The sequence below is a fragment of the Stegostoma tigrinum genome, chromosome 12 (genome assembly GCF_030684315.1).
Source record: "Stegostoma tigrinum isolate sSteTig4 chromosome 12, sSteTig4.hap1, whole genome shotgun sequence".
NCBI classification, from domain to species: Eukaryota; Metazoa; Chordata; class Chondrichthyes; order Orectolobiformes; family Stegostomatidae; genus Stegostoma; species Stegostoma tigrinum.
The window spans coordinates 8,661,377-8,689,195 of record NC_081365.1 but is presented as its reverse complement, the minus strand read 5'-3'; the positions used below and the strand labels follow the sequence as shown (position 1 = coordinate 8,689,195).

The 27,819-nt window shown below is 44.1% G+C and overlaps 1 long non-coding RNA gene across 7 annotated transcripts in view; it reads right to left on the bottom strand.

Annotated features, from left to right (window-relative positions):
• The window catches only part of LOC132210430 (uncharacterized), a 321,143-nt gene that overhangs the window by 96,112 nt on the left and 197,212 nt on the right, over positions 1–27,819 (bottom strand). For all 7 annotated transcript variants that reach the window (XR_009446537.1, XR_009446535.1, XR_009446536.1 and 4 more), the window contains one exon: positions 7,713–7,795. This is a non-coding gene — a long non-coding RNA (uncharacterized LOC132210430). The remainder of the gene's footprint in view (positions 1–7,712; positions 7,796–27,819) is intronic.

Here is a 27,819-nt window from a genome sequence, read left to right as displayed (position 1 = left end):
TGGAGCAGCGACAGGGCTCATCTATCAAGATACGGCAAAAATCTTGCTAAGCCGCGCAATGAAAATCCCTCCAGAGAACTCTATCGCTTCATCACAAAATATGGTAAGCTTCAACCGAATATTTCCACAGGCTGGTTCTGAATTTACTCTGCTTCAAGTGCAGGCCAAGCTACTGGCGCACGTTATCCAATCCTCAGAGAATCCTAAAATCAGCAATCCTTCTGCATCTGAACTTTCCTGTTTCCAGTCAGAAAAAAATTGCTTAAGTCTGTCCCTGATGATTGATTTCATTATTTTAGCCAGTAATAATAAGCCCATGAGTCTGTAGTGACCTGTATAAGGCTGATTGTTTGGCGTTGATCATAAATACGACAGTAGCTCCTAAATCGCTTTGCCTTTCTGTCTCCCTCTCTCTCTATCTCTCTCTCCTCCTTCAAGCAAACTTTTAGCTCCCTGTCCTGACACCTTTTTAAGTGTCAATTTTTTCACCTTCATTGCAAAGCGCCTTTGTGTGTTTTTATGATTTTAAAAGCACAATGAAAATTCAAGTCCTTGTTGATTCAGGCCTTATAAAACCCAGCTACTGTTTGTGCTTCACTCGTAAATACCATACTGAATCACAAAATGGTTGCAACACAGAACCAAGTGTTTCAGCCCATCATGCCTGCACCAGCTCATTAAATGAACCAATCTTGGTCTCCACAGTTTGCCAAGGTGAGGAACACTTACCATTGTTATGCCTTTGGAAATAATCCCATTTGGCCCCCAGTGGAGCTATCCATCAGTCAGTTCTCCCAGAAACAGCTGAGTGCTGCCAATGCTGGCACGTACATTCCTGAGGCTCTACCACAATAAGCTCGACTCTTCACCCCTTACACTTCCAATACCAGTTATTTCTTAAAACATTCACCCTCCTGCTTCAACACCAGCTTCTCTCACTGAATGGAGAGGCAAACAGACTGAATTGGACAGATTCTGACTGACATCTATTTCGGGATATTCTCATATTTCTAATATTTTTATAAACTATTAGTAAAATAAAGAGACCTTTCTAATGCACACCCTCTCAAAGCATTGTCCTGGAAATTAATCATTAATTCATGGAGGTTACGGGACAGTCCTTGAGAACTGCAACTCGATTGCAAAAGTTTTTCTCTGTGGCGTCGTAAAATACTTTTTATTTGGTTTTATATTCAGCTCTACTGAAAAGGAGCTCCCTCTCCATAAATAATAATAACAATAAATAACAGAATAAGAGAGAGGGAGCCATTTTGAGGGGACAGATTTTACCATAGCCTATGCTGGTTGCTAAGCAACAAACCACAAAATGAACAAAATGGATTCCATCTCATCAACGTCATTTCATGAAATGCTTTAAATTGGTTACTCTGCCAATTATTTTAAATCAAGTACAGTATTTATGTGCATATACACATTTTATATGCAGTTAGCACTTTTTAGATTGCACGGAGATCCCAGCGTCTTCCAGAGATTAATGTTATTATCACAACTTTTCTCAACTTACATTAACCCCACATCCCAACAAAAAAATTTGTGTGTGCTTGGCGCAGTTTCAGAATTTGAGATGACGCAAAACTTGGAAGTGTTACTAGATGAGGAATAGGCACAGAGGAGCAGACAGGGTAGGCATGTGGCAGATGGAACTTAATGCAGACTTAATGTGAAGTGGTTTGATTTGGTTTCGCAGACAAGGAATTGCAATATAAAGACTCCAGTTTGAAAAGGGCAGGGTTGGAGTAGCAGGGAGAGCTAGGGTACACATTGTTGGATACAGACAGGGCAGGTTCAGGAAGTGATCAAAAAGGTTTTGGGATGCAGTGGCGGGAGGGGACAAGCTGGGCTGGTTTTGGGAAGCAGTCGGAGGAGGGGGGATTTTGAAGCTGGTGAAATCCACATTGATATCATTGGGCTGCAGGGTTCCCAAGCGGAATATGAGTTGCTGTTTCACCAACCCAGCTCGTCCCCACCTGCCTAACCTGTTCTTCCTCTCAGCTATCCCCTCCTCCCACCTCAAGCCACACCTCCCTTTCCTACCTACTAACCTCATCCCACCCGCTTGACCTGTACATCCTCCCCAGACTGACCTATCCCCCCCTATCTCCCCACCCATACTCTCCTCTCCACCTATCTTCTCCTCTATCCATCTTTGGTCCACCTCCCCTTCTCTCCCTATTTATTTCAGAATCCTCTCCCCACCCAGCTTTTCTGATGAAGGGTTTAGGCCCAAAACGTCAGCTTTTGTGCTCCTGAGATGCTGCTGGGCCTGCTGTGTTCATCCAGCTCCACATTTTGTAATCTTGGATTCTCCAGCATCCGCAGTTCCCATTATCTCTGATACAATGGATAGTTGCCTAATAAGGATGATTACTGCTTATCAACAACCTTATTAATTGCATATCCCAGTTCATTAATATTCAGCTCTCTATTTTACCATCTACTGACATTGACAATTCCTGTCATGGGCTTCAGAGTGGGTACCCAGTAACTCCAGCTTGCAACTTGCCCCAATGAACCTCCATATTGGAAACCAAGAACCTTAGTTCAAGAACTCCATAGAGATAGTGCAACAAAGATTCACCAAACTAATTCCTGGGTTAAAGGGAAAAGAGGGAAGATTAAACATAATTTCTCTCCCATTTAGAAGAATGAAATGTCATCTCATTCGAACAAATAAACTTCTCATTGGGACTGACAGAGTAGATGCAGGATATTTCCCGTGGCTAGCATGACTAGAGTCAGGGACACAGTCTTAAAATTAGAGGTAAACCATTTAGAACAGAGATGAGGATGAATTTCTTTACTCAGAAGGTGGTGAATCTTTGGAATTTTCTGCCCCAGACTGCTGCAGATGTTCAGATGTCGAGCATGTTCAACACTGCAGTCAATAATTACCACATATCTGAAACATTTAATTTCCTACACTAAGTTCGGCCATGATCTAATTGAACGGCAGAACAGTCTTGAAGGGCTGAATGTCCTGCTTATATTTCTGATATTCTTGAGTTCTGACTTCCTGAGTATCTATTTTCCATGTTTTCTGTTCCAGACTATCACTAATTCTTCTTTTCAACTTCATATTCAGTTAATGAGCATTTCCTTTCACATATCTAAGACTGAATCATAATAAAATACCAGATGTTTGTTCGTTGATGTAAATGTATCCAGTGGTTAGTATCTCTCTTACCAGCTGTGATGAGTACTGTATGTTATGAGCCAGAAAAACAGGACTGGTAAAACTGACTGTGGTCTGAGATCATTTAAGAAAACAGAGTGACAAAATTTACCAAACACGATTTAAAAACACGTCAATCTCGATATTTGCTTTATGAAATAAGATCAGTAATTGCTCCCCTTTCAGTCCCAGCATGCAGAATTCCAATCAGTCATTAATCTTCTTCACATATTAATTCTTCACACATTAATCTTCTTCACATATACTGCATGTAAGAAATAGGAGCAACAGTGGGCCATTTGGCCCATTCAGCCTGTTCAATGATTGAATGCAATCATGTTTGGTGCTCCAATTCCACTGCACCTTCTGTACAATCCACATAAACCTTAGTTCCCTATGTATTCAAAAATCTATTAAACTCTGCCTTGACTATATGGAAAAGTTGATTATCCCCAGCTCTCTGGATTGCAGCACACCAAAATTCACCATCCTGAGTGAAGACATTTCCCCTCATCTCATTCCTCAACGGTTGATCTCATGTTCTAGAGATTCCCAGCCACAGGAACCATACTTTCAGCATTTACCCTGTCATCACCCATTAAGAATTTCATGGGCTGGATTTTCACAGAGTCAAAAAATCTCTGCGGAACTTCAAAGATGGTGGGTGAGGTCTGGAACCCTACCTACATATATGACATCATTTTCCCCGGAAGAGGAAAACAGGCTGATTAGGGTGATTCTTAAACGAGGGAATCTGAACTCGGCAAAGCTATTTGAGCTCAGTAATGAATTGAAACAGGAGCCATTTTTATTTTGGCAATACATGTAAGCTATAGTGGTGGACCCACAATTTTATGGAGCAAAGATAAATTCTCAAGGAATGTGGAGAAGAACTGTAGAACTGTCAAGCGATGAAGTTATTTAAATCGTAGCCTATTCAAAAATTTAAACAAACTTGTTTGTGTTAGTGAGAGTTGAAATATACTGTTCTACCAACAACAATAGCTATTCATTAATATTTACTCAAGGGCTATCATTCTGTTCTTATTAAAGTTTTGATTGCTTCCCACAGTAATTGATCAAGTGATGGAGTTTTAAAGTGCTTAAGATTAGGAGCATTTTGAGTAGAGCAAAGACTGCAATAGATATTTAGGTCTTCATTTTATTTCATTTTAACATAGTTCCTAAGGTCTTCCTGAAGTGGATGTTTGGCAATAAGGATGCATAGGCAAAAGGTGGTGGGGATATATGCTGGCATAAAGTTGTCATGGGCCTCTAAGGGTTCATCGGAATGGGTAGCGCATGGTTTGGTATGGGTGAGATGTGGGGATGGTGCATGTGTAGGAAGGATGGGGTGTAGAGGGTGATGTGATGAGGGCTAGAGCACCTAATATTTCACAGTGGGCCTTTCAGACAGCTCACCTCAGCATCCAACAGCTTCTGTTGCAGCCTCTGATCTGTCAGTGGTTGGCCATATATCAGGCTGTATCCATTCCCCCATCCAGCACTATACCAAATCCAAAATCATGTCTGATGGGGCAATATTTCCTCAGGTGGACACACTGAGGTGACAAATCTCCCACCCCCAGCCTATCGGTTTCAATTACCTCAACTCAACGCTGACTATTCTCAAACCCAGGGAATAAAGGTCCACTCTTCTCAAACTGTCTTTATTGGACAATGCCCTTACCTCAGAAGCCTTTCCAATGAACATTCCTTGCCCTCTCTCTGGGTTACATTTTTCCTTACAGAGGATGCCAAGATTGCATGCAGTACTCCCATGTGGCCTCACCATGATTAAATGTGTTTTAAATTTGCTGATTTGTATGCTGCCCTACACAATACAAGGCTTACAGAACAAAGTCTCAACAAAGAAGAAGAGCCTTTTTCCCGTTTCATTTGCTCTACTGGGCCCAAAAGTGAAGTATTCTGACATACCTTTCTCCCCATCTCAGTCACTTTGTAACCAGTTCATTGCAATTTATAGATTCCCATTGCATAGAACACTAACGGATCTATCTATTTTCCCATTCATTCCAATTTTACACAATTCTTGTGAAACAAACACTCTTCTTATTGAGTCTAATTATATACAATGCCAATTGATCAACTCTCTTCCCATTTCCTCCCTTTGCATAACTAGCAAAAAGATCAAATCCCATTCTCATTCATTCCCATTGTGATAATTTCAATGCATTGAACAACCTTCCTATTCAATCCATTGTATAAAATTCTAATTGACCAAGACCCTTCCCACCACTGCTATCACACAGAGTTCCAATAGATCAAACACTACTACACTTATTCCACTGCTTAAAATTCCAATGGATAAGACCCCTTTCCCAATCATGCACATTTCTGGGACTCCAATCATCCAAATACTCTCAAATAGTCCATATCATCTCAATCACTCTAACTGTGTAAAATTTGCATAATCCTGACCTTTTTCCATCAACTCTGGTTGTGTAGGATTCCAACAGGACAGTTCCAAGAATCCCTGCAGTGTGGAAACAGGCCATTCAGCCTACCAGGTCCACACTGACCCTTCGAAGAGCATCCCACTCAGACCCACCCCATAACCCTACATTTCCCACAGATAACCCACCAAGCTTACACATCCCTATGGGGCACTACAGGCAATTCAGCATGGCTAATTCACCTTACCTGCACATCTTTGGACTATGGGAGGAAACCTGAGCACCTGGAGGAAACCCAGGCAGAGGATGTGCAAATTGACAGCTGCCCGAGGGTGGAATCGAAGCCAGATCCCTGGCGTTGTGAGGCAGCAGTGCTAACCACTGAGCCACCATGCTGCCCATCATGTACAATTCACACAGATCAAATCACATTGCATTCACTTTCTTTGTACTATATTCCAATGAACCAAATCCATTTCCATTCATTTCCAGAACAACAGCCGCAATTCAAGTATTACTTTCCATAATGGCTTGGGAGTCTGGATGGTTTGGATTTTAATAAGCGCTCTCGTACAAAACGGAATTTAAAGCTAGTTATTAGAAACGGAGGCTCGTGAGTTACTTCAATGGGGCACAGGCTAGGGGCACAGCTGAGTATAATATTCCTTTTCAGCAGAGTTTGAAAAACAATTCTAATTGGTGTATGATCAGGTTATTAGACTACGCCCAATCATTACCTGATTGAACTTGTTTCCAAATGAAAGCTAATCTCCTGCGTGCTTCATGTGGCTTTTGGTTTGACACGGGCAGGCTAAACTAGCTTATAAACCTAGCATGGAGCATAATGTACAGATACTGACTTGCATTGTACTAGGCACTGCAGAGGAGAAACTTTCAGGCCAGTGCTTATCTCTCAGTTCTAACCAAAATTGTCTATTGGTTGCAATCCTTTTCTCCTTTATGGTCAATGCTACTCTAGGCCTATCTCCTTTGCTTCTCCATAAATTAACTTATCCTATTTTACAATCCCATTTCCCCCTCCTCACTATGTTGAAATCAAGTCTGATTGCACCATAACCTGCTCTGACTCACTCTGGGCAACACTTCAAAGCAGACAGCTTCTTCCCTCAGCTTGCAGTCAGGAAAGACATTGGAAACCTGGATTGACAAGACCATGCCACAACTTCCTTTCTTGCCTCATCTTCTCTCCTGTTGTTCTCTCAGTGACCCCTCTTCAACTATTTGCCTTGGCCCCTCATCAAGGCTTCTTAATCTCAAATGAAAAGTGTCAGGATGCAGCACACATTTGATCTTTTTCCCTCCTCATTTCGTAAGACATTCCCACAGCTCCGTTATTCCTCTTGTGGGGCTTTTATGAGAGGAGGTGCACACTAAACCACTCTACAAGTCCCTTGTATACATTCCTATCAAACCAACCACTATAGAAGGGCAAGGCAAGGTCCTTTTTACGTCCTTCTATCAGGGGATTTGCTTAAGCTTACTGCCTCCTCCGGATGAGATCATGAACTCTGTGTGAGGTAGAGTTGAATGCCAAGTCTGAATCAGAGAGAGAGAGAGAGAGAGAGACACAGACAGACAGTGTGTGTGTGTGAATGTGTGTGTGTGTGTGTCTGTGTCTGTATGTGTGTGTGTCTGTGTGTGTGTGTCTGTGTGTGTGTGTGTCTGTGTGTGTCTGTGTGTGTGTGTGTGTGTGTGTGTGTGTGTGTGTGAGAGAGAGAGAGAGAGAGAGAGAGAGTGTGTCATGGAGAGAAAGAGTGGCAAAGTGTGTGTGTGAGACAAAGTAGGGAGAAAGAGAGAGAGAAAGACAGTGTGACAGAGAGATACATAGAAAGAGAGACAGTGAGAGAGAGTGTGTGTGTGTGTGTGTGTGTGTGTGTGTGTGTGTGTGTGTGTGTGTGTCTGAGTGGGCAAACTTAAGTGAGGACAAAAATCAAACTTTTGTCCCGTCTTCATTCCATTAACTTCCAAAGATATTGTTTAAAACGCATGGAAATAGCAGCCTCAACCTCACACTGATTTTACTCTTATTCCTTGTGGAGTAACTTAAGTCCCAGTGGAATGAAATGGAAGGGGAGACATACCTTCTACCTTGTTGTCATAGGCCTCTAGTAGAACCTTCCATTTCACGCTGGTCTTTTGCACATTTTCTCAAAGTCTTTACTTCCTGTAAGGCAAAGAATTTCTTTAGATATTTATAAGACAATCCCGAGTGTCAAAGATTTGGTGAGTGGGAAGATATTGCCCACATTCTTTGAGATATAAAAAATTATGAGGGGCATAGACAGAGCAGAGAAGACCAAACTTTTCCCCTTGTTGGAGGCATCAAAGACAGAGGGTATAGATTTAAGGTAAGGGGCAAGAGGTTTCGAGGGGATGTTGGGGAAAACTTTGCTCACCCAGAGGGTGGTGGGAATCTGGAACTCACTGCCTGTAAGGGTGGGAGATATAGTAACCCTCATAACATCGACAAAGTATTTAGGTGTATATTTGCAATGCCAAGACATACAAGGCTATGGGCCAAGTGCTGGAAAATGAGATTTAAACAGTTAGGTAGCTGCAGCGGACACGAAGAGCCAAAGGGTCTTTTCCAGTGCCACAGAGCTCTATCAGTTTATGACGCTAATGCCCTGATAAGATAGTTTATTTCTTTAAACACCCAATGATAAGCACGCTCGCCACTAAATGGGAAACCTGGGCTCCCATATTCCCAGTAATCCCTACTAAATGGGAAACCTGAGTTCCCATATACCCAGCAATCCTTACTAAATGGGAAACCTGGGCTGCCATATTCCCAGCAATCCTTACCCTGCTCCGAGGAAAAGCAACTCCCATATGAAAATGGTTTGCTGTTCAGTGTTAATAAGGGCAACTTTTTGGGATGAAGCTCAGTTTTGTTACATGGGATTTCAGAAATGGTTTTTATGTGGCACTTTCAAGATTCCATTCCGCAATATTTGTCCAGTGTTCTCTTAGTGCACAAAGCTTTTAGCATGAGGGACTACTTTTTTTCTGAGGACATGATGATTCGCTGGGTTTGGGGGTGGAGGGTGAGGGCAGTTTGCGCTGATGGGCCTCTGCATTCTTCAAGCATCTCGAGAGGTTTTGATTAAGCAGCTACGGAGAAATTACTTCCACTGGCAGGAAGTTTGGTAACCAGAGGACAGACATTTTAAATAATTGCCAAAAAGAACCAGAGGGGAGATTTAGGAGATTTTTTTTGCACAGCAAGTTGGTTACGGCCTGGAATGCACTGCCTGAAAGGGTCGGGGAGCGGATTCAGTAGGAACCTTCAAAAGGAAATTTGAGAGCGGTTTGAAAAGGAAAAAGAAAGCAAGATGCAGGGGGAGCAAAACTGACTGGTAATTCCTGAACAGAGCCCGCACAAATAGAATGGGCTGAATAGCCTCGTTTTGCACTGTAAGACTCATCAAGTACATGGCTACACTAGAAAACGAAAGGATGTCTCTCCTTACAAGGAAGACCGAGAATCCTGTTTCTGAAAACAATATAAGACGAGGGCCCCAATCGAGGGTCATGTAAGGATAAGGCTTGCTGGCTGAGTTCCTAGAAGCACAAGGGCTTCTTGTCAAGTGCTCTGCACACAGGCCAGAAAGCAAAATAACAGCTTGATGAATCTTTCTCCAACACATGTTGCGTTGATAATCTCTCCCGAATGTTTCTTTCCTTCTGATCGCCGGGTTGTTATCCTGTACACCTGGAATTTCCTGTTGGCAAGTGGAAGAGAAAAAGTTGACAGCAGTGAGATGCCACTAATTAAAGTGGCAGGTTTAACTACGGAAGAGTTACCCTTAAAAAGGTTTGCCTCTATGGGAAGCACCTTTGCCTCTGAGTCATAAGGCCGTTGGTTCAAGGTTCACTTCAGGGACCTAAGCGCAAAATCTGCCATTGGACTTAAAAGGTCCCATGACATATTTTCATACAAGGGTAAGGAATCTAACCTCCGTGCCCTGGATAACACTGATCCTTCAACAAACACCCTGAAACTCATTATTTTTGGGAACTCATAATTCCCACATTTGTTTCCCTGTCTTACATCACCACAGGGAACGGACATCAAAATGAACATCATTGGATGTCCCGAAGGTATGCCAATCATGGCATCAACGCCTCTCCATTGTTCACATCCCAGTCCTGACTCTCTTGTAACTCTAGAGCTGTCTTGTACTTTTCGGACCTTCTTGACTAGAAAATCGGAGAGCCCCAGTGCAGGAAGTTGCAAGTGTACTGGGAACTGTGAAGTGCAGCTGCTAAACGAATTGTTCCTGTCACTCAGTACGAATTGGCAGCTTATCGCATGGAACACAAAAGCCAGTTGAAAAGGTATGACAACAATCTGACCTTATTATCCAGGAGGGCCCCGAGTTATGGCTGATTGTGGCAGTTCTTTTTCCTCCAAGCACGGGATGTGGAAGGAGTGGCAATATTACAATGTCAAATGATTGTCTGTTTCCCGTGATATTTAGTTAATTGCCTTTGCCATTACTGTGCCTTGTACCAAAGAGGTATAAATCAGGAACATTCTAAGCTGCCTGCAGTATCAATTACAGAATTGCTAAAACTCTCCTGGCAGCTCTCCCATCTTGCATCCTCTGTACATTTGAGGGCATTCCAAAGTGCTCCTCAAATGCTAACTTACATCAGCCTATCACTCCCTGTGCTCACTAATCCACATTGATACCTGGTTTGACACATGGTCTGACAACACCTCAGTTTCTATGATCTTACCTACGCTTCAAAATAACTTCATGGGTTTAAAAAACCAAAAGAACTGCGGATGCTGCAAATCAGAAGCAAAAAATAAAAACTGCTGGAAAAGCTCAGCAGGTCTGGCAGTATCTGTGGACAGAAATCAGCGTTAACGTTTCAGGTCCGGTGACCCTTCCTCAGAACTCACTTTACGATGCTCTTAGACCCCTGCACTCTTCCAAATCTGTCCTTTTGAGCATCCTTGATTTTTCATTGTGTCACGATAAGTGGCCATGTCTTTAGATATCTAGATATTTAGGTGTCTTTAGGTATCTAGGTAACTGGAACTCCATCTCAAATTAACTGTCTCCCCCAACTTCTTATTAGAAGCTCTGTAAAACCTATCCCTGTGACCAAGATTTGCTCACGTAAGTCTTCATACCCAGTTCAGTGGTAAACTTAGTGCGATAACTCTACTGTTAAGCTGCTTGGGACATTTTACTCTGTTAGAAGTGCAATAACAATCCAAATTACTGCAGCCAGTGTTGGTTTAGCAGTTCTTTGTAATAGGAACACTATGGCTAATGGGTAGGAATTAAATGAAGGAACATACTATCTTGTGACCTTGGACAATCCAGAGCAAAATTAGACATCAATTTTTCATATAATGGGTCATGAATTCTGGAATTCTCTCTGTCAAAGACTTGCAGATCTGGGGGAAAATTGAAACTTTAAAGACTGAGATATTTTTATGAGGTAAGTATATTAAAGGGTATATGAAGCTTAAACAGCTAATCGGGTATGAAGTACAGATAAGTGGCTCACTTGAAATGTGGGGCAACTTGGAAAGGCTGAATTAACTGCTTGCATGCTTGGTATGGGTAAATGTAAAACAGAAATGAGGAGACATTTCTTCAGCCAGAGAGTGGTGAGCCTCTGGAATTCATTGCCACGGAGTGCAGTGGAGGCTGGGACGTTGGATGCCTTCAAGGCAGAGATTGATAAGTTCTTGATCTCTCAAGGAATCAAGGGCTACAGGGAGAGTGCAGGGAAGTGGAGTTGAAATGCCCATCAGCCATGATTTAAATGGCAGAGTGGACTCGATGGCCTGAATGGCCTTACTTCCACTCCTATGTCTTATGGTCTTATGGTATTCCCAACATTGGCTTCAGATGCACCATCCTAGGCAGAGGGGAAATATTAGCCAGGCTTCAGGATCTATGCTGAAACATGCTTATGTTTAAAGACCAGGTCACCCTGGACTACAAGACTGAACACCCAACACTGATTTTCTGGAGTCAAGATCAGACATCACAAAGCCAAAGAACTGAAGCCAAAGACACTTTGGAAATGAGACTCAAAAACTAAAAGATGTAAAACATATCATTTGGAATAATCAGTGAACTTTAAAGAGTTTTCCCTGCACAAAGACTTTATCTTAAAGAACAATTACAATATTAAAAGGCATCTGGATGGCTACACGCATAGGAGAAGTTTAGAGAGATATGGGCCAAATGTCTGGTTGGCAGGGATAAGTTGAACCGAAGGTTCTGTTTCTGTGCTGTACATCCCTATGACTTTCTGAGGCTAAGAGCCTTTGGATTCAAAATATCAAGGCGGTTTCTCTGTAGGGGAGGTGATGGTCTATTATTGTTGGACTAATTAATTAACCCAGAGACCTAGATAATGTCCTGGGGACTTTGGTTCAAATCCTGCCTTGGCAGAATTTGAATTTTTTAGGAAAATCTGACATTAAAAGTCTCGTGATGACTATGTTGATTGTCTGGGGGGGAAACCTCATCTGGTTCACTAATGCCCATTAAGAAAGAAAACCACCATCCTTACCTGGTCTGGCCTACATATGACTCAAGACCCACAGCGATGTGACTGATCTTAACTGCCCTGTGGGCAACTAGGATGGGCAATAAATGCTGACCTGGGCAGCAACACCTACATCCTGGGAATAAATTTTAAAAATGCTGTCAAGGCCTGATTATTTTTCTCTAGCAATTTCTGTTTTTATTTTAGACTTCCAGTATCCACATAATTTTGCTTTCATTGCTGGACTGTAAAAGGTCTACTTCTCAATAGTTTGCAAAGGATGGGCACATTGAATAACACACATGCATATGTTGAACTGGCTGCCACATTACAAAATGATGGACAAACACAGGGGAGGTTGCATGCAAAAAAATCCATGCTGAAACTAAGAGGTTAATTCAATCTGTAAATATTAATGTGGCTGCCTCTACCTTCCCTGGAACGGGCAAGACCGAGAGCTGATCTGACAGAGGCCTTTAAAATTACACAAGGGATTGTGAGAAAATCAAAAACTAGGGCCTTAAATACAAGATAGTCACCAATAAACTCAGTAATAAATACTGAAAAAACCTGTTTACCCAAAACCTAGACAGTATGGAGGGCTTGCTGCCACAGGCTGTGGTTGAGGAAAATAAGATGGGTACATCTAAGATGAAACTAAGTAAAGAGATGAGGGAGTATCAAGGAAAGTAGGCCATTCAGCCGTTTGAGCCTGCTCCTCCACTCAACATGACCATGGTTGATCATCCAACTCAGTCCCCTGTTGTTACTTGGTCTACAACCCATTGTAGCCATTACTGCTTCGGATTAGGGGGTATAGTTTTAAAGTGAGTGAAGGTAGATATAGTCAGAGGTAGGTTCTTTACTCAGAGAATGGTAGGGGCGTGGAATGCATTGCCGGAGAGTGTAGTGGAGTCGGCGTCATTAGGGGCATTTAAGCGGCTATTAGATAGGCAGATGGATGATGTATAAGGTAGGGGTGGGGGTTAGATAGACCTCAGGATTAGGGTAAAAGTTCGGCACAACATCGTGGGCTGAAGGGCCTGTGCTGTACTGTTCTATGTTCTATGTTCTATTTCACAACCTCAAAGTGCTGGCTCACTCCCCAACTTCGGGATCCAACATCACCAACCCCCCCACCCCCCCCCCCCCCCCCCACCCCCACCACCGTACTTTGGGAAGCTCTGGAATAAATTCATGAGATGAAGACGACATGTGTGCAGAGCCAAAACAATAACATTGGCTTATTGGACCAGACAGCCTGCTTCTGTGCTCCAGACTCATTGGAATTCTTCACGTTCCCATGTTGTGCAGAAGTAACACAGTACCAAGTTGTTGCCAGTGTTCTGATGAAGCTCAGCACAAACATCTTTTAATTGGGCACTTAATAACCTCCTGGCCTCAAGTTGAGTTCAACAGGTTTAGATTGACCTCTGCCCACATGTCTCCATTTACTTTTTGCTGGTTCAGTTTTTTTGTTGTGTTTCTTTCTCAGCTCCTAGCTTTTGGATGGCTGCTCCCCTGCCATTCACAACTCCTTTAGACTCATCTTTCATTTCTTTAATTCCTCATTACAACACTTTGGCCTTACATCATGAAATCTTTTATTATTCAATCTCTCCGGCCCTCCAGCTTATCTCAGCTTTTTCCCTTTCGTTCTTCTCCCTTTGACTTAGTCAGGGCCCATTGCTTTTTGATGTTTTAATGGTAGCTCATGAAGCTGAAATATTGACTCTTTCTCTGCAGATCCTTCTCGGCACATTGGGTATTCCCAGCTCCTTCTGCTCTTATAGCAGCGTCTGGCCCAACTCTTTCATGATGACAGCGTAAGCATTAGCAAGCAAACCGCATCATCTCATTGACCCTACGCAGAAGCCCTTACTCTAGAGCTCAGGAAAAAAACAGCATATCGTTCACCAAAACAGAGCTGTTACTCACCGCGCTGTTCATTCTTCCCTCTCTGAAAGGTTCTAAATCAGATTTTTAAAAAAACACAAACTGACAGGCCATGCAATTGATGCCACACCAGCTACAAAGTTCTCCAACACTGCCACTTCAACTCAAGCAGAAAAGGATCAGACAGAAGAGGTAGAGCCTCCCACAGCATTGAGCTCAGTCAGTGGTATGTGTACCATCTACAAGAAGCACTGCAACAACTCAGTGTTCTTAGAATCACAGAATCCCTACGGTGTGGAAGCAGGCCATTCAGCCCATCACGTCCACACAAACCCTTCACAGAGCATCCCACCTAGAACTTATCCTCTTAGCCTCTCCCTGTGACCCTGCATTTTCCATGCCTAATCCACCTAGCAAGCACTCCCCTGGATAATACAGGGTCAATTTAGCATGGTCACTCAACCAAACCTGCACATCTTTGGACTGTGGGAGGAAACTGGAACACCCGGTGGGAACCCACATAAACACAGGGAGAATGTAAACTCCGCACAGACAGATCTCCAAGGCTGGAATCAAACCTGGATCCCTGGCACTGTGAGGCAGTAGTGCTAGCTACTGTGTGGAGGTGCATGTGTTGCGATTGGGACAGGAAGGTCAGAAATCGGCCAATACTAGGTTATAGTCCAACCTGTTAAGACTATAGCCTGGTATTGTCTGATTTCTGACCACGCTGACCACTGAACCACCATGCTGCTGTTCATGATTTCATTCATTCATTCATTCATTATCACTGCATCAAAATGTTTTAACTCCCTTATGATGTGTTATTACTAGGTTTGTTGACAGGACGCAGCATTACAGTTAGCTGTAGAAGTCTTTCTCTAGGCCGCATTTGGAGTACTGTGTGCAGTTCTGGTCACCACACTCTCGGAAGGATGTAGAGGCTTTGGAGAGGGTGCAAAAGAGGTTGAACAGGATGCTGCCTGGATTGCAGTGTTTTAGCTATAAGGAGAGGTTGAACAAACTTGGATTGTTTTCCCTAAAGCATTGGATGCTGAGAGGCAACCTGATGGAAGTGTATAAAATTATGACAGACACAGATAGAGTGGATAGTCAGAGTCTTTTTCCCAAGGTAGAAATGTCAAATATGAGGGGGCATAGGTTTAAGGGGAAAAGAATACAAAATCAAAGATACTGGAAATTGGATTTAAAATCCCAAGTTGCTGGAGATATTCAGACGGTCTGGCAGCATTGGTCGAGAGAAAGCAGAGTCAACAGTTCGAGTTCTGAGGAAGGGTCACTGGCATGTTAACCCTGCTTCCTCTCCACAGATGCTGCCGGACCTCCTGTGCTTTTCCAGCAGAGTCATAGAGTCATACAGCATAGAAACAGGCCCTTCGGTCCACCCAGTCCATGCCAACTATAACCCTAAACTAAACTAGTCTTAACTGCCTGCACTTGGCCCATATCCCGCCAAACATTTCTTTTTCATGTACTTACCCAAATGTCTTTTAAACACTGTAACTGTACTCACATCCATCACTTCCTCTGAAAGTGCATTTCACACACCAACTACTCTCTGCGTAAAAAAGTTGTCCCTCGTCTTTTTAAATCTTTCTGCTCTCACTTTAAAATCTGCTCCCTACTCTTGAAATCCCCCACCCGAGGCAAAAAGACATGTGCCATTCACTTCATATATAGCCCTCATGATTTTATAAACCTCTATAAAGTCACATCTCGACCTCCAGTGCTTCAATGAAAAAGGTTTCAGCCTATCCAGCATCTTCTCATAACTCAAACCTTCCATTCCCAGAAACATCCTGGTAAATCTCTTCTATACCCTCTCCAGCTTAGGAACATCATGCCTAAAACTGGGTGGTCAGAACTGGACACAGTACTCCAGAAGAGGCCTCACCAACATCATGGACAACCTCGACAGAACATCCCAACTTCTCTACTCAAGGTCTTTGATGGTGGGTAAGCTGTTGGAGGTGATTCTGAAAGATAGGATTTATATGCATTTGGAGCGTAAAGAATGATCAGGAATAGTCAGCATGGTTTTGTGCAAGGGAATTCGTGACTCACAAACTTGATTGAGGGGGTTTTCTGTAGAAGTAAGCAAGAAGATTGATGATGGCAGAGTGGTAGACGTTGTTTACTTGGAATTTAGTAAAGTTTTTGACAAGGTTCCACATGGTAGACTAATCATTGAAGTTAGATCATGTGGGATTCAGGGTGAGCTTGTTAATTAGATACATAATTGGCTTAATGGCAGGAGACAGAGGGTGGTGGTGGTGAAGGATTGCTTTTCAGACTGGAGATTTGTTACCAGCAATGTGCCATAAGGTTTGGTACTTGGTCCACTTTTTCTTTTGTCATTTGTCTAAATGATTTAGGTGAGAATATAGAAGGCATGGTTAGTAAGTCTGCAAATGACACCCAAATTGGCAGTATAATGCACAAAGAAGAAGGTTATCTAAGATTACAAGAGGACTTGATCAACTGGGTCAATGGGCTGAGCAGTGGCAGATGGAGTTTAATTTGGATAAATGCAAGGTATTGCATTTTGGTAAAACAAATGAAAGCAGAACTTGTACAATTAAAAGTAGGGCCTTGGGTAATATTGTAGAACAGAGAGGCTTAGAGGTCCATGTACACAATTCTTGGAAATTTGTATCACATAGACAGTGTGGTTAAGGCGGCATTTGGCATGTGTGCCTTTGTTGCTCAGACCTTTTGAGTATGGGGGTCAGAATGACGTGTTGAGGTTGTACAGCAATTTTGGAAATATTTAAAGATGTGCGAAGCAAGTTCTTTGTACACAAGGTGCGATAGGTGCCTGGAATTCACTGCTAGAGGAGGTGGTAGAAGCAACATTTATCAGGTTTTTAGACAGACACATGGACAAGCTGGGATTAGAGGGACTATGGACTGTGTGCTGGCAGATAGGATAAGTTCAGAAAAATATTATGATTGGCACAGACATGGTGGGCCAAAGGGACTGTTCCTGTGCTGTACCATTCTATTTCCATCTCCGCTTCCCACTTTCTGTCACGGTGCCACAGCAAAGTCTCCTTTTAAGTACTCTAGGGACTGAATGCCCTTCTACTGTGCATCTTAACTGTATAAAAAATATACCTATAACAGCACTGTGAAAGTGTGTTCTCCACCTGACCTGTAGTGGTTCAAGAAGGTAGCTCACCAACATATTCTCAAGGAGCAAGGTGTCTTATGAGAAATGGTTAAACAGCCTGCACATGTATCTGGTGGAGCTTAGAATAGTAAAAGGTAACTTTATTGGAACATATAACATCCTGAGGGGTCTCAATCTGATGTTGCAGAGAGATTGTTTCCTCTTGCAAGAGAGTTCAGAATGAGGGACTATGCTACAAAAATAAGGGGCTGTGCATTTCAGACAGAGTTCAGGAGAAATGTTGTCTCACGGAAGGCCATGAGTCTTTGCAACTCTCTTCCAAAAATGCAGTGGAAGCAAAGTCTTTGAATATTTTTAAGGCAGAAGTAAATAGATTCTTGCTAACCAAAAGGCGAGTGGAGATAGGCAGGAATGTAGAGTTATCAGATCAGTCATGAATTTATTGAGCTGTCTAGCAGGTTTGAGGGTCTGCATCGGCTCTTAATTTGCATGTTTGTTTGCAGAAATCAACAATTAATGTTGACTTTACCAGTGATACCCTGTTCCAAGAATTAATACTGAAGGGTGCAGACTCGATCCCTTGCCTTTGTTGAGGAAGTTCACTCCAGTTGAGGGAACAAAGATCCTATGAGATATCAGGACAGGCTTGTGGGGCCAAATGGCCCATTGCACTCCTATATGAAGCAGTTATTGGCATTGCATCCACTTTCACAGCTCTGGCTGAGGACGGGGATGCGAAAAGCAGCCGGTATTCCCAATTGCTATCCAGTGACTCCGGCTTACGGATGATGTCTGCAGATATTTTGAGAGGATGGAAATAGCTCCCCAAACCCCCACACCTCTCTCTCCGCAAGCCCCACCCCGCCACAACCCCCCACCCTAACCCGCACACATACTCTCTGCACTCTCACAATGAAGGCTGGTCATTTAGCTGAGGTCGAACAGGAAAAAGAGAGACTTGCATTTATATCGCGCTTTTCATAAGCTTCAGCAAACCCAGGACAAAGCGATCATATTCTTGATCCTGGGGTCTAGCAAATGTCATTGCTGGTGGTGGCCAATTTATGCACAGCAAGATCTCACAGCCAGCAGCAAGGGAACAGTCAGATAATCTGCACAATGAGCTTTAGCCCAGAATACTGGGGGGAACGTGGTTGCTCTCCCCTGACAGTGCACCATCAGCTATTTTCTCTACGCCCGCCCTGACAGTTAACATCTCATCTGAAAGTCTGCACTTCCGAGAACGTGGCACTCCCTCAACGCGGCCTTGTGTGAGTGTTGGCTTGGAGCATGCGGCCAGGTCCCTGAAGGGGATTTTGAACACATGATCTCCTGACTCAGGAAAGGAGACCCAATAAGCCTCAGTTGACTCAAGAGCGTCCGGGGTGGGTGGGGGAGGGGGGGAGGTGGAGTGAGGTGTCACGGATTGGAACAGAAAAGAGGAATAATACAAAGTAGATCTCAATGGTTCACCATAATGATCGGATAGGTCACGTGCTGTGCGCGACGTTGAATTTAACCCGATACAATGGATGGGCTTTGAATGGGTTAAGATTGTGCCACTCAGCTGCGTGGTGTAGTTCCTGAACCAAACTTCAATTTCAATTTAATGAAATAAAATGAATATTATTGCTTCAAGAAGTGGGAGATTTACAGTTTTCGCTGTTGGTCCTGTAAAACATTCTTCAGACCACCCATCCCCAATCTGGACCCCTCCACACAGTGGATCGATGCCAGACGAAGTGAATAATCTCGAGCGCAAGGCAACGGTTTCAGGGTTTTTTTTTGTTGCATGCTGCCTCTGTGGAAGTTGACTTTGGATAGGTGCCACGTTCGGTCGATGGGGCCTCATCGCCGATTCCCAGTACCCTGCAGTGCTGAATGCAGATGTGACCTGACAGATTTAGTGTGCTACAAAATGCAAGGGTGAGGCACAAGGGTCCTTCCGCACTGTCATCTCGCAGTCTGAATTTTCACATAACAACCTACACAGGCTCTGTGTGTGTGTGTGTGTGTGTGTGTGTGTGTGTGTGTGTGTGTGTGTGTGTGTGTGTGTGTGTGAATGAGAGAGAGACAGAGAGAGAGAGAGAAAGGTGTGGCAGGTGGGCTGTTGGGATGGGCAAGAAGGGGTTGATGTGCGGCGTGGGGGTGGATTCAGAGAGTGCAGTCTGCCCATTAGGGACAATCGATTGTCTCCGAGGAGACGGGATGGCAATCCGGCTGATTCTAACCCCCTCCCTACCCTTCCCGCTCCCTCTACCGCGCCACTTCCAGCAAAAGTGCAGCCACGAGCTCCGAACCCACAACGTGGCCCCCACGGATATGACCCCAGCCCAAAGAAACTCAGTTCCCGGCCCAGGACAAACCAACGAACCGAATCAGCCGATACCCTACTGCAAGCAGGGAAGCGGCCAAAATTTTCCATTTACAATTTGCTCAATTCGAAAGTGATTTGACAGAGAGAGAGAGAGAGAGAGAGAGAGAGAGAAAAATCACAACAGATTGTAGCTGCTGATAAAAATAGCAACACCATCAACAAGACAGATTTAATTGGCTTTTCACTGGGAACAGACACAATATTCATGAACTTACCTCGCTGCCAATGTCTGAAGCCTGATATCCCAGAGACTTTGCCAGTCTTACAAGCTACTGGATTCTCTGATCGAAACACAGAAGGCCATTCCTGATCCCACCGTTTTCTTTCTCTCCCTCTCTCTCTCTCTCTCTCTCTCGCTCTGTTTAAAGTGTTGAGGTCGCAGATTGTACCATGCGATATATTAACATGTACTGAGGTGTTAACTTTCAAAGGGAAGGGGACATGTATAGAGGTGGAAAGCACAATAAAATGGACAAGGGATGTCAGCAGCCAAAATAAAGCTGCATGTTTCTGGATCAGAAACACCAGCGAAAAAAAATATTCTTCCTAAAAAATTAAAACCACAGTGAAAAGAAAGAAAATGGACGTTCCAGAGTTAGGAGACTAGCAGGGCTTTTTTTGTTCTTTAAATGAGAACGTAGGGTGCGGTCAAATCTTGGCTCTACTCTTCCTTGCTCCCCCCTTCCCCCCGCCCAAAAAAAGGGGAGGGGTCCTAGGCGACGTTACTACCTAAATGCTAGCAGAACCTGGGAAGTGAGCCAAGACAGTGACTTTCTCCGACCCAGCTGCCAATCTATCGCCTGCCTACACAGAAAGACAAAACAGCAGCAAGTCCTTCCTGCTCATATCGTAGCTGGAGTATCAGGCACCTCATTCCCACACTCACCAGTGCACCCCCCCCTCAAATCGCTGATCGCCTGACTCACTCCCCAGCACCCTCACTCACTATCACTCACTGGTCTCCACAAGCCCTCCCCCCACTCCCCACCCCCAACACCACTGTCCCTGTCCCCTCTCACTCCTCGATTCCCACAAATCCCAGGACTCTCACTCCCTCCCCCCAACACCTTCCTTCCCCATCTCTTCAAACCCTGGCCCCTCTCAACCTTTGATCCTCTCACTCTCCATGCCCTCATTCCTCAGACACCCTCCCACCCCAGCCCCAATTACTCCTCAGTCCCTTCAAACCACAGTCCCTCACTTCCTGGCCTCCCATCTTTCGGTACCCCTTACTCTGCACCCCCACTTCCCTCCCCAGTTCCCTCACTTTCAAGTCCCCTCACTCCTTGGTTCTCTTGTCCCTCAGTTTCCACAACCCTCAGACCGCATTCAGTAGTCCCCTTACTGCCATACTCAATGACCTCTCATGGTGCTCACTGTGTGCAGTACAACTGGAGGGATGGACAGGGTTGTTGTGGAATGCTTTAGGGAAAGCACGAAGGTGAAGGAAGTGAACACAAAGAAAACAGGAACTAGGAGCAGTAACTAGGCCATTCGGCCCTTTGAACCTGCTCTACCATTCAATGTGATCACGGCTGATTATCCAACTCAGTCCCCTGTGCCCTCTTTCACCCCGTACACTTAGATCCCTTTAGCCCCAAGAACTATATCTAATTCCTTCTTGAAAACAGTCAACCATTTGGCTTTGACCACTTTCTTTCGTGGACAATTCCACAGGTTCACCACTCTCTGGGCGAAGACATTTCTCCTCATCTCAGTCCGAGATGGCCTACCCCACGCTGATGTGTTCCTGCTCGGACCTCATCAAACGTGTTAGTACAATATAACAACTACAGTGAAGCTTTCTGATTGAACCCAGTTCCCTGAAGGAAGACAATGTGACAAAACTGGGTGTTTTTACAACTCTCCTCTCTATGCTTCCTCCTTGCAATGAAAGGGAAGTTAAACAAACAAACGAGAGAGCAAAGGAAATTAATATACATAAATGCATTATATGAAGTGGGGTAAATGGGGTCGCATGGCCCAGATGGGCACAAAGATCTGCTTCTCCCTGCAGTACTGTCTATGTGATTCTATGGAGAACATTGATGTCTATACAAAGATCCCCAACACCAATCGATAGAATTGGAAGAAGAGGGCAAAAAGAACAGTAAACTAACTGGTAATGCTATTTCCACAGGCTATAGCCAATCCTACAAAATCCTACTATAACTCGCAGGCTAAGTTTCTACATTAATGTTCTCTATTTCCCTCACCAAGGTCTGCGAGGCAGTGAAATGTCACTGGGCTAGTATTCAAGGCGAACTTTCTAGGGGAATAAAAACCAAAAGAACAGCGGATGCTGTAAATCAGGAACAAAACCAGAAGCCGCTGGAAATGCTCAGCAGGTCTGGCAGCACCTGTGATGAAAAATCAGAGTTATTGTTTTGGGTTCTGTGACCATTCCTCGGAAGTGAGCCTTTCTTTTGTGCTCTTCTGATGCTGCTTGGCCTGCTGGGTTTATCCAGCTCCACACCTTGTTATCGCCTTTCCAGCAACCTCCGTTTTTGTTGTTGTAACATTCTGGGGACATCAATTTAAATCCCACCCAAGCAGTTGGTGAAATTTGAATTCAATAAAAAGCCAGCCTAACGATACCGCAACTTCCCCCTACGCAGTGGTCGAGAATGCCCTCGACTGCATCTCTCGCATTTCCCGCAACTCATCCCTCACACCTTGCCCCCGCAATAACCGCCCAAAGAGAATCCCCCTCGTCCTCACCTACCAGCCCACCAACCTCCGGATACTACGCATCATCCTCCGACACTTCCGCCATCTACAATCCGACCCCACCACCGAAGACATTTTTCCATCCCCACCCTTGTCTGCTTTCCGGAGGGACCACTCTCTCCGCGAGTCCCTTGCCCGCTACACACTCCCCTCCAACCCCATCACACCCGGCACCTTCCCCTGCAACCGCAGGAAGTGCTACACTTGCCCCCACACCTCCTCCCTCACCCCCATCCCAGGCGCCAAGATGACTTTCCACATCAAGCAGATGTTCACCTGCACATCTGCCAATGTGGTATACTGCATCCACTGTACTCATTGTGGCTTCCTCTACATTGGGGAAACCAAGCAGAGGCTTGGGGACCGCTTTGCAGAACACCTACGCTCGGTTCGCAATAAACAACTGCACCTCCCAGTCGCGAACCATTTTAACTCCTCCTCCCATTCCTCAGACGACCTGCCCATCATGGGCCTCCTGCAGTGTCACAATGATGCCACCCGAAGGTTGCAGGAACAGCAACTCATATTCCGCTTGGGAACCCTGCAGCCCAATGGCATCAATGTGGATTTCACCTGCTTCAAAATCTCTCCTCCCCCCACTGCATCCCAAAACCAGCCCAGCTTGTCCCCACCTCCCTAACCTGTTCTTCCTCTCACCTATACCCTCCTCCCACCTCAAGCCACATCTCCATTTCCCACCTACTAACCTCATCCCACCCCCTCGACCTGTCCGTCCTCCCCAGACTGACCTATCCCCTCCCTACCTCCCCACCCATACTCTCCTATCTGCCTATCTTCTCCTCTACCCATCTTCGGTCCGCCTCCCCCTCTCTCCCTATTTATTTCACAGCCCTCTCCCCATCCCCCTTTTCCGAAGAAGGGTCTAGGCTCGAAACGTCAGCTTTTGTGCTCCTGAGATGCTGCTTGGCCTGCTGTGTTCATCCAGCTCCACACTTTGTTATCTTGGATTCTCCAGCATCTACAGTTCCCATTAGCTCTAACGATAACCATTGTTGCTTTTATTTTTAAATTCATTCATTGGACGTGGGCATTACTGGCTGAGACAGCATTTATTGCCTGTCCCTAATTATCCTTCAGAAGGGTGTGGGTAATCTGTGTTTTTGAACTATCTTCTGCAGGTTGACTCACAATGCCGTCAGAGAGGAAATTCCGCAAGTTTGTCGCGATGACACTGAAGCAACAGTGAAATAGTTACATGTCAGAATAGTGAGTAGCTTGGAGGGGGACTTGCAAGTGATTGGTTGTAGTTTTATGTTTCTGCGGCCCATGTCTTTCTAAATGATCATCGTCACAGGCTTGGAACATTCTGTTGAAGAAAACTTGGTGAATTTCTGCACTGCACCTTGTAGACGACACATGTTGTGAAAACCCAGCTGGTTCACTCATGTCCTTTAGGGAAGGAATCCTGTCATCCTTACGAATGAGATCCCAGACCCACAACAATGTGGTTGACTCTTAACTGCCATCCGGACAATTTGGGATGGACAATAAATGCTGATCTGCCCATCTCCCTTGAACAAATTTTCAAGAAAATCAGAACTCCTGAATCTGTGCCTAACCTTCATATCTGATGTCCGATTTGCAAATTTTGTTGCCTATTCTCTGATACCTGTTACCCCGTTTAACAAAAAAAAACCCCATCCACCTCTATTCAAAGACTCTGCTTCCAAAATCTTTTCAGGAAGAGAGTTCCAAAGACACAGAATACTCAGAGAGAAAAAAAAACTCCTCATCTCCGTCCCAAAAGTGAAACACCTTATTTTTAAACACTCCCTCTTTCAAGGTAACTCAATCAGAGAGAAGCTCATCTCCACCTCCACCCTGTGAAAATCCCTCGGATATTTTATGTTTAACTGAAGTTTTTCAAACTCCAGAGGATATCAAAGTAATCTGCCCAATCTGTTCTTGTAATGGGAGCTGCAAATTATAAAGGAGTGAAGTGAATGAATACAGGTCTAGTCAAACCAGAGTCTAAAAGGGTAGGAGGGGATCTGATTGAAACATGTAGAACTCGAACAGGGCCAGGCAGACTAGATGTAGGAAGGATGTTTACCCTGACTGGGGAGTCTAGAACCAGGGGACACAGCCTCAGGGTAGACCATTTAGGGATGAGATGAGGAAACATTTTTCACTCAAACGGCAGTGGACTTGTGGAATTCTCTACCACAGAGGGTTGAACAGGCCAAGTCACTGGTAGATTCAGGAACAGATTGTTCTAAGGTACTAAAGGTATTAAAGGGGGTTATTTGGAGGAAGCAGGAATATAGCATTGAGCTGGAAGGTCATGAATGGTGCAGCACATTTGAGGGGCTGAAAGGTCTTTTTCTGCTCCTAGCTTCTTTATTTCAAAGGGATGTGGACTGGTGTAGTCACTGGTCAAAGATTTGGCAGGTGGATTTTATTGGCCTGGGGTGAAGTGTGAGGTTGACAAATAAGAACATTTTCCAAGAAAGGACCCAATACCAATTCTATTTCTCTCCACAGCTCTGCTGTATTTCTACAGCAATTCCTTCTTTTGTTTCAGATTTCCAGCATCCACTGTTCCCAGTTTTATTTTATCGTGTAAGAATACATCTCTTCTGGCGAGAGTCAGGGAGTTGTGAGGGAGGAAAGGATTTAAGTGCCCTTGCACAGAATGCTAAATATCAATGCACAGGTAGGGTAGAAGCAAATGGTCAATGTCAACGTTGAAGAAACTGGAAACACCCCAGGGGTGATGGTAATATTTTAGTTGTCAAGGTTTGCTCAGACCTCATCTAAAGTCCTCTGTAAACTTTCAGGGCACTGGTATACAGGAAAATGATAGAGAGGGTGCAGTCCAGATTCATCAGAGTGAGCACAGGGCTTCAGTGACAACCTTAGTTCAGCTTACAGCAGGTGTCTGATTCTGTATCTTCATTCCAGCTCAGAGACTCAGAGTATGTAGGCTTAACACTCCAGAGCTTTGCTCAGGGTGTATCAGCAATGGTACACCTCTCAGAGAAGATGTTAACTAGTCTTCCTCTCTCAGGATGGGTAAAAGGTCCCATTATTCCAACAGAGGAACATCAAAGTTCTTTCTGGTCAATCCTCACCTCTTAACCTGCATCACTGAAAGAATGGTTATCACATTGTTGCTTGTGGGGGTTTCCTGTGCATGACTTGGCTGATCTGTTTTCTTACAACAACAACACATCAAGGTGATGTCTCATTCCCTGTAAATTGTTCGAAAACAGCCTGAAGAGAGTTATGATGGAAGGTCATTAACCTGAAACATTAACTTGGTTCTCTCGCCTTAGCCTTTTTTTTGAGACAAGGTTACAAATCGGTCAAGGCTAAAGTCAGGACTAATGTCAGTGAGCATTTCACAGTAATGATACCTACAACTGGTTCCAAGTAGAAACTCTGGAGCCCTGGATCCATTCATGAGCTATGATAGTGAGCCAAAGGTGTCTAGGGAAGGATGAGGTAGCTGGGATGAACAGTCCTGCTTAATTAGGGTTGGTAAAAATAACAGAGAAAAAGAGCTTCAAACTTGCTGAATGTCATTCATTGATCATCAAGAGCTTTATGAACAAATTTTTATTGATGTGAAGGACTGGAATATAAAGTTGCTGTAAAAGGAAAACACGATGCCAACAATTTTCATTCTACACTTATCTGGGGAAATGCTAGAATGCCAAATTTCAAACAGTGACAACAATTTATGCCACAGGAGAAAACCTGACAGCTCATGCAGCTTTCTCCATGCAATGTCTCAGCCAGGGTCCAATTGCCTACCAATCAGTGCCATTTACCCATGTGGCGCAAAATGTTCTGATCATTGGAAATTTGGCAATCTTGCATTTGTCCTGATGCATGCAAGACAAATATGTTTTACTTTTCAGCAACGTTCTAGTCCTGAGCTATCAAGCAAAATATAAAACTTCAAAAGGAAACACTCAGTGTGGAATGGTTAGCCACCCGGTCCAACATACATAGAATTAGTATATCAAATGCAATGTCCCAATGTTATATTTTATCTCAACATTTCTAAACAGTCCAGTTAGCTGAATGAAAAAAAGATGCTAAACTGATATACCACAATCAGAGATCCTGTAGGCTCTCCAGCTCCCCACCATACCGTGTGGCTGAGAAAAATGAAGTTGGATCTTTAGTGCATTTTTCAGCAGAGAATTTTCTTCCCCATTCCCATTCCATTGAGAAATCTTCCCACTTCAGTTCAATACGGCATTTATCAGTAACTACAGCTGTAAGCAAAGATTGCATACCTCGATTTTTCCCATCCAGTCATAGGAACAATGGAATTGCAAGACTGAGAAAAACCTTCTAATCTCAGCTTTCACCATTTTGGTAGGTGCAACCACAATGGAGTTGGTAATGGCCCATCCATTGGCCTATACAGCCCAAGTACAATGTGAGAAACACCCAAATGTTGAAGACTTTTTAAAGAATTTTCTCAAGAGATGTAGGCCAGCATTTACTGACCATCCCTAATTGACCAGAGGGCAGTTAAGAGGCAACCACATTGAGGCCATATAAGGTAACAGTGAAACATGGGCTTTTTTTAAAAAAACAACCATTGACATAGTTGCCATTAGGCCAACTTCTTTTAGAGTAGCAGATTTCAACTGAATTTAGATTTCACAATTTGCTATGATGGGATTTGAACCCATACATCCAGAAAATCAATCTGGCTTCTGGATTACATCATTACATCTCCCAGAGGAATCCAAAGCCCATGTCACCTCCATAACATGCTGGACTCACCACACATCATCTCACATTACTCAGGCCCTGGCCAACATCCATCTCTCACTCAGCCTGGTCCAGAAAACACAAGGGATAAATTAAAACCCCATGTCATTGCAGTGTGCAGGGTGTTGCTGGTAAGGAGGAGTTGCTGCATTTCCTCAATATGTTTCAAAGCTTCTTCCCATTCTCAAGCCTTCCCAAATTTAATTTGGCTTTACCTTCTCCATGGTGCCATCTCTCCCAATTTGCCTTTGCAAGGACAGTCACCAGAGTAAGCTACTGTTGAATGTCAATCATGGGCTTCAAGGCTTCCACTTTAGAACATAGAACATAACAGCACAGTACAGGCTCTCCGGCCCTCAATGTTGTGTCGACCTATCATACCGATCTCAAGCCCATCTAACCTACACTATTCCATGTACGTCCATATGCTTGTCCAGTGACGACTTAAATGTACCTAAAGTTGGCTAATCTACTACCGTTGCAGGCAAAGCGTTCCATTCACTTACTACTCTCTGAGTAAAGAAACTATCTCTGACATCTGTCCTATATCTTTCACCCCTCAATTTAAAGCTATGCCCCCTCGTGCTCGCCGTCATCATCCTAGGAAAAAGGCTCTCCCTATCCACCCTATCTAACCCTCCGATTATTTTATATGTTTCAACTAAGTCACCTCTCAACCTTCGTCTCTCGAATGAAAACAGCCTCAAGTCCCTCAGCCTTTCCTCATAAGTCCTTCCCTCCATAC